This window comes from Protobothrops mucrosquamatus, unplaced genomic scaffold (assembly GCF_001527695.2).
Source record: "Protobothrops mucrosquamatus isolate PMUCROS unplaced genomic scaffold, P.Mucros_1.0 scaffold_172, whole genome shotgun sequence".
Lineage (NCBI taxonomy): Eukaryota > Metazoa > Chordata > Lepidosauria > Squamata > Viperidae > Protobothrops > Protobothrops mucrosquamatus.
Genome location: NW_015386248.1, coordinates 479,746 through 487,173, shown reverse-complemented (window position 1 = coordinate 487,173; position 7,428 = coordinate 479,746). Strand labels below are relative to the sequence as shown.

The following is a 7,428-nucleotide window of genomic DNA, read 5'->3' as shown; positions in this document are numbered from 1 at the left end:
AAATCACCTTTTCATTTCATAAGGAATACTAAAATGTTTGAAATTATGTTTCTAACACTTTTTCCAACTTTCAGTTCCTGCCCATCTAATTATCAAATCCAGCTACCCCAGATTCTCTCCAATTCAGCGCCTCTACAAATTTGTAAAGGGAGATCATGCGTATGGTTTCTTCCCTGGTGGCTGGTCTCATTACACACACGTTTATGATTTAGAGGAAAAAGTAGCAACATGCACTATTTTCAAGAAATTGTGTTCTATTGCTCTTTGTATCAGTCAGATATTCAGTGAAGTGTGTTTGTGAACTGATGTATGTGCTCATGTGTATGTGTTCATAGATTGATAAAAAAAATGATTTAGATATTTGGTGAACTGAGATGTTACCAAAGAAAGCCAGCTACTTGGTAGGATTTATGATTAAAGAATTACTTGTTGTATGGCAGAAACAAGTGACCTTTTGGGGGTCGAGGACTGTGCACACGTTAGAGTTAACAGACTAATGAGAGAGCCACAGAGTCAATGAGGATATATAAGCATGTGGGTTTAGAGGACATTTGGGGTGCTTCTATTTTTAAATTGTTGACTTGCTTGTCACGAGCAAAATTGAACACCTCATTTATTTCTTATTTCAATACAGAAAGAAAAAGTCTTTCTGTTGTATTGGGGAGGCTCTTGAAAGAGTTAGGGGTTGCTTTCTCCATCCTTGCTATATGGGCTCATTAAAAAGTTCAATGAAATACAGGTAGTCCTCAACTTCCAACCACAATTGAACCCAAAATTTCTGTTGCTAAGTGAGATAGTGAATTTTTCCTCATTTTATGTTGTTTCTTGACACAGTTATTAAGTGAATCACTGCAGTTGTTAAATTAGCAACATGGTTGTTAAGTGAATCTGGCTTCCCCATTGACTTTGCTCATCAGAAGGTTGCAAAAGGTAATCACATGATCCCAGGACACTGCATCCATCATAAATATGTATCAGTTGCCAAGTGTCTGAATTTTTATCACCTGACCAGGGGGATGGTGAAACAGTCATAAGTGTGAAAAATGGTCATGTCACATTTTTCAGTGCTGTTGTAACTTAAAATGGTCACTAAACAAACTGTTGTAAGTCAAGGACTACATGCTCAGTGTAGAATATATTTTGAGATTGCCTTTCCCCTAAAAGCAATATATTCCAATGCTTTAACTGAGAGAATCATAGAAAGTTACCCTATCAGATGGGCCACTAGTTACTCTAATCCACACAGTAGTTATCTCTGCTGACTGTCCTTTCACAACTTTTCTTTTCTCTTTTTCCAGTGGAAAAGCCCAGGGAAAAGTAGATCCCCCAGGAAAAAGAGATACTAATTAAAAAAACACATATATACTATACATTTTTACCAGATTTCAAACTAACAACCTACTAAAGGTAAACATAAAGTTTTCCCCTTTCCAGGCTTCTCTGTTTCTTAACCATGGGAGCTAGCATTGTCTGCAGACACTTCCATGATCATGTGGCCAACATGACTATATGCCAAAGATGCATAGAACGCAGTTACCTTCCCACCAAAGTGATACCTATTTATTTACTTGCTTTTACTTGCTTTCAAACTGCTGGGCAGACAGGAGCAGAGGCAAGTAAGGGAAGCTCACCCCTTTGCGTGGCATTCAGGTCTTGAACCCAGGCTGCCAATGTTCTAATCTAGGTGATAAACTCAGCGTCTTTAACCAGTAAGCTATCCTGCCCCCTAACAACCTACTATTTATAAGGTATCACTATATAACCTTTGATTGGTTATAGCAATACTGGTAAAGCAAATTCTTGATTCATTTGTGGGGCATTTTTCTCCCTCTCTAAAGTAGGCAATAAATAAAAAAGGACGGGAGAATTCTGGAGGATATAAGGATATAAGGAGAAAAAGAATATTTCAAAATTGCAGCACGAAAATACATTTTACATTTGTGACAGGAGGAAGATGCCACATTGTCCATTCTTGCCCTCCCAAAAAAGTTATTGGCCTTTTGAGTGACAAGACAATTAGCAGATGCATATAATACAGAGTAATGATGTATTTAATATATTTATATGCATTATCTATCTGGCACCTGCCTTCTGGAATGAGATCCCCCAAGAGATACATACATTTCCCCTTTTGATGATAATATTTACCCTGCCCTTGGATTAGAGTGGATTGGGCTCCTCTGTGATGTTTGCTTCATTGTTGGATTGCCATCTTCTGATTATCTTGTAGTGCTTTTTGTACTCCTTATGGTTAATTTTCTGGGTTTGTTGTTATTTTATTGTAGTGAGCCATTCAGAGTCAGTTTGAGTTGGGTGGCATCAAAATTGAATAAAATAATTAAAATAAAATTAATTATATTGATTTAACTGGATCTAGATTAAGGAAAGATCAAAAGCAAGGATTGGAAGAAGACAGAAACATTCATTTGCATTTTTATAATTACATGCATAATTCATCCTCATCCGCAATCTTTTGCAACAGTAGTTATAACCCATTTTTTTTAAAATAGCAGGCATAATAAACTGATATTATCCATCATTTAAGCATGGCCTAATAACTATTAGTGCCCATACAATGGAAGAACAAAGAGATCTATTATTTTATCAGCTACCAGAGGAATGGCCACCTGTATTAATCAGAAAGCCAGCTCTCAAGAAGCAAATATGTTTCTTACTGTTGGAATTTTCACAAAATCATAAAATGCTGAGCTTTGTTATGAAATCAGTGGATAGCAGTTGGTGATAGTTGTAGGCTTCCTGCAAAGTCTCTAGGAAATATTTGGTGGATGTCGCAGAGGTGCTGAAAAGATACTTAATCACCTAACAAAGAGTTAACAGTAATTTGCTGTAATTGAGAATCATACTCAACTGATTGGTTGTTTAAAATGTGGGCCATAGCTCTGTTGTTTCACAAAGCAAAAAAAAAAAACCATTAAAGTTGTTTACAAACATATAATTGATGTATTTTATACTTTATCTTTTGTTTAAAAAAAATTAACTGTATGAACAGTGATTTTTTATAACTGAAAGCCCATCCTCAACTAATGATTAGTAGTTTAAAAGATAGGATAGAGCTGTATGGTCAAAAACAGGAAAAAAAGCTACTGGCTATTTCCAAAAATTAATTTTAATATAATTTATATATTTTATAATTTATAAATAATTATTATTTATAAAATAACCCATTAATTATTTTACCCTGCTTGTTTAGGATTGTTTTTGTTTTGCATGTTTAAAATAAAAAGTTTATGTTAGTACATTAACATATTAGAGAAGTGTGTATGTGTATGTGTATATGTTAAGTTGAAACTATAAAACCTTCTGTGTACCAAAGTTTCTATTTATGTAAGGAGTGCCCAGTCTTTGTGGGTATGAGATCTAAATACATCTCTGAATCGTATTCCAGGGCTATGATCTAAAGGGGACATTTTTTTAAAAAAATAATAACATAGAATGACAGAGTTAGAAGGGACCTTGAAGATCTTCTAGTCCAGTGGTGGCGAATCTATGGCACGGGTGCCAGAGGCAGCACTCAGAACCCTCTCTGTGGGCATGCGTGCTGTCGCCCCAGTCCTAGGCCTTCAGCTGGGTTTTATAAAACCTTTTCGCTTTAGGCCTCTGCCGCCGTGTGAAAAAAAAAAAGTTCAATCAGTCAATTTCAACTTCTCGCGGGAAAAAAAAGATCTTGCAAAGTTGGAATTGATTGAACTTTTTAGTCCCACCCAGTCTGCCGTTATCACTACAGCCACGCCCACCCAATGGGCCACACCCAGCCAATGGGCCACACCCAGTCAATGGGCCACACCCACCCGGCACTCAACGATGCATAAGTGGGTTTTGGGTTGCAGTTTGGGCACTCAGTCTCTAAAAGGTTCGCCATCACTGTTCTAGTCCAATCCCCTGCTTGAGCAGGAGACCCTATACCATTTCAGACAAGTGGCTGTCCAGTCTTTTCTTAAAAGCTTACAGAGACGGGGCACCCACAACTGCTGAAAGCAAGCCTGGTTAATTGTTCTCACCATTGGGAAATTTCTCCTTAGTTTTTGGTTGCTTCTTTCTTTGCTTTATACAATGTGTTTTATTTTGTTGTTAGAACTGAATTATTGTTGGTTATTGAAGATGTACAACACCCAAGTCTTTTGCCCAGTGGACTGGAAGAAAGAAGAAAATAAGCCTATTAGCTTTAGTTACTTTTAATAACATGTGCTGATAGTGATCCTTATCCATTCACAAGCCATGACCGGTTCAAAAAGTTATATACTCTTTGAAGAGGTTGCAAAACCTGTGGTAGGAAGGCTTCCGTTAGGTTTCCCTTATTAAGAGAATACCCCGGTGTAACCATCAGATGTAGAGAAGTTGGGGAAGAGGATCAATAGATGTCAGAAGTACTTTGGTAAAAAGGCTTTGGTTCAGTTGACTTCACAATACTTACAGCTTGAGTCAATTCAACTTTGTAAAATTGATTGCCTAGGATGATCTGGCTGTTCTTACTGCATGATTTGAGATCATTTGAGATAGCTCTGCAAACAAAAACAAAAAAAAGGTTGTTGCTGTTGCATTGTTAGAATAAGATTTGGGGAGAAATTTGTTTTATCTTACTGTAGAAAGATAGTACACCCTTTGAGCACACCCTGATTGATAACAGTAGAGGGATTTCTTTCTTTTTTTTAATAACATGGACTTATGGAAGTGTTTTCCTAACATGTTACAAACACTTTAGGAAAAACTGTTAAAGCAATTTTTCATAAGTTTAAATACCCTTTCTGCATTACTCTTTACAACTAATAATTTTTATCCTCACAGATTTCAAAGATCTTTACAATCTTTAACAATTACTTAGACTAGTGCTGTTTGGTGTAAATTAAAACATGATGTATTTATACACGATAATCATCAATTGTATTAAAAATGGGGCAATATCACAAATTGAATTTGTCCCAGAATTGCCTTTCATTTGCACTGTATTGTGGGAGTAATTCCACAAAATTGTTCAAGGTTATCCCAATGAAAAGGCAAGTCAGTGGCTGGTGTTCTATGTAGAGTATGATTTGATGCATTTCCATTTTGGCACATTGCTGAAAATTCTTATGCTAGACTGTTTCCTATATGAAACAAAGATACCGTACTGTCAGCAACTCTGCTGTGTGAGTAATTGAGCAGGTGTTCCAAGGATGTAATTTCTCAGTTGGAAAAGAAACTTCAGGAGTTGGCAGTGAAAGCTTATTGGAAGGCTGTGGCAATCTAACTAGAAGATTACATATCATTCTTGGAGAATCTTTGTAGAAAAAAATTAGTTGGACTGGGATGCAAGAAACTAAGGCAGAGACCACAGCCATTAGGTACCAAGGACTCTCCACAAAAATGAATGGGATCATATCCTGTATGTCTCTCTGCGAGTGCTTAGAAAAAAGTCGGAGTCATTTTATAACTGCACTATCAAAGTTTTATTCTCTTTTTACATATACAGAGCTTTGATCATGCAGTTGACGTGATCATCCAACATTTTTGTCCCATCCTCCATACACATTCTTGAAATCCGATAAAATACAAAGCAAGATTCCAAAAACAAAAAACTAGTAGAAACATACAGCACAACCATCACATTATGATGAAGCAATTCCCAATTGTACATGTGGAATGAGGTGATTTCTCACTAATGAAGGCAAATATACCTGTCCCAGGATAAAGTTGCAAGATCCAATCTGGATTAGTCACCAGGACCAGAGATTTAGTTTTTGGAACTTTCGGACTCATTCTGGAGCCCATCCTCGGGGAACTTCTCTCTACCAGAATGTGTGCTTTGGACTATTCTATGCATCACATGTGGTGCCTTCCTATTGGTTGATTGCTGTGTTGATGGCTGGTGATTGGCTGCTATTTCCTTGTGTTGCCAAGTCCAAGTTTTGATTTCTACTCCTGTCTTGTTTCCAAATAGAAAAGTGAGACCTTTATACAAATCTGCCTGTTTTGATGCACCAGAAAAATAATGTTAAGAAATGGCCTAATATGGAAAATCTAGGGACCTTGAAAGGCAATATTAATTAATTTAAAATATGGAAAATTGCAGTAATTTGGGGGTATTTCAGTAATACTTCTTCACCCATTTGTGCATTTCAAACATTAATGATACAACTCTAGTCTAGTGTGCTCAAAATCATTACTGAAGTCAGTTGTGCACCTCTCAGGTTTCAAATACATTTTTATAACAAAAATAATTAAAGGTGGAATCCCATTTAATGAATCTATTGTTTGTAAATCTTGTCTTTACCAAAATGTAGACTAGTGTTAGTTTTTACATTATGGTATAAATTTAGAACATTGTACATTCATGAACTGTCTGTTGAATCAAATCATAAGTCGATAAGTCACACCTTTTTTGGTTATTATAAGTTTACCTAAGTCTCAGTTAAACTAAGTCAAGTTACGTAATTTACGGAGACAAGTAAGTTTATACCGTATATAATAAGTTTCAACGAAACCAACAGAAAGAGACTCTTTTGTGTATTGAACTTTTTCAGTACACTAAACTTAAATAACCCGTCATAAAAAAATAATACTTTTTTCATCTTATCTTCTTTCTCCTCCTGAAAGTGATGGTATTTCATCATGCTTGCTTTTCTTTACTCCCATGGTTAAATGATTTTACTGAGATCAACAAGTTCTGTTACAAATACAAATTGGTTCTAAGTTATTTTAATGTTGATATCTTTGAAAATACAGTAAATGGAAATATATATATTATGTAAACAAGACGTAAAAATGTTGTTTCCATTATTGTGTGAAAATTTCATAGGACAGTTGAGAAAAAAATCCATCAAAGTTTGAAAACTGAATATGTTGGCAATTCAATTTGTATGTTTTCTCTTATTCCGTGGTAGAGGCATACATAGGATCTGATGTTTTCATCAAAATGAAGAAAGTAGCATTGTTACATCATGGCAACATTCTGTCCCTTTCAATGATGCACATATAAAAAGAGATGGGATAATTGCATTGTAACAGTGCTGCTCTGAGACATGCATGCAGTCTTGTGGATACTTCTATAGATCATCTGAAGGTCCATATCCTGAACTGTATAGGTAAAGGAAGGGTTGCATCTTGTGTCAAAAGTCCATGGTTGGGTCTGAAAGTCCATGGTTGGATTGTGCAAATCCAACCATAGCTGAGAAAATCCTTGCTTCAACCATCAGAGAACCACTGGCAGTTAGTGTAAACAAAAGTGAGATAGATTTCATTTCATTTTCATTTTATTCAATTTGTATCCCGCCCTTCTCCCGAAGGACTCAGGGCGGCTCACAACATTTTTTAAAACAGAAACAAACCCACAATCCCCGCCGAATAAAACCAATTAAAACCCAAATATTTTAAGTTGTGACATTTAAAATTTTCTAAAAATGAACCCGATTTAAAATCCACCCTAGGCCAGGC

General features: G+C 36.0%; 1 protein-coding gene across 1 annotated transcript in view; it reads left to right on the top strand.

Moving 5' to 3' along the window:
- SLC13A1 (solute carrier family 13 member 1) overlaps nucleotides 1-7,428 on the top strand; it is a 44,615-nt gene that overhangs the window by 14,106 nt on the left and 23,081 nt on the right. The gene's annotated exons all lie outside the window — the stretch shown is intronic.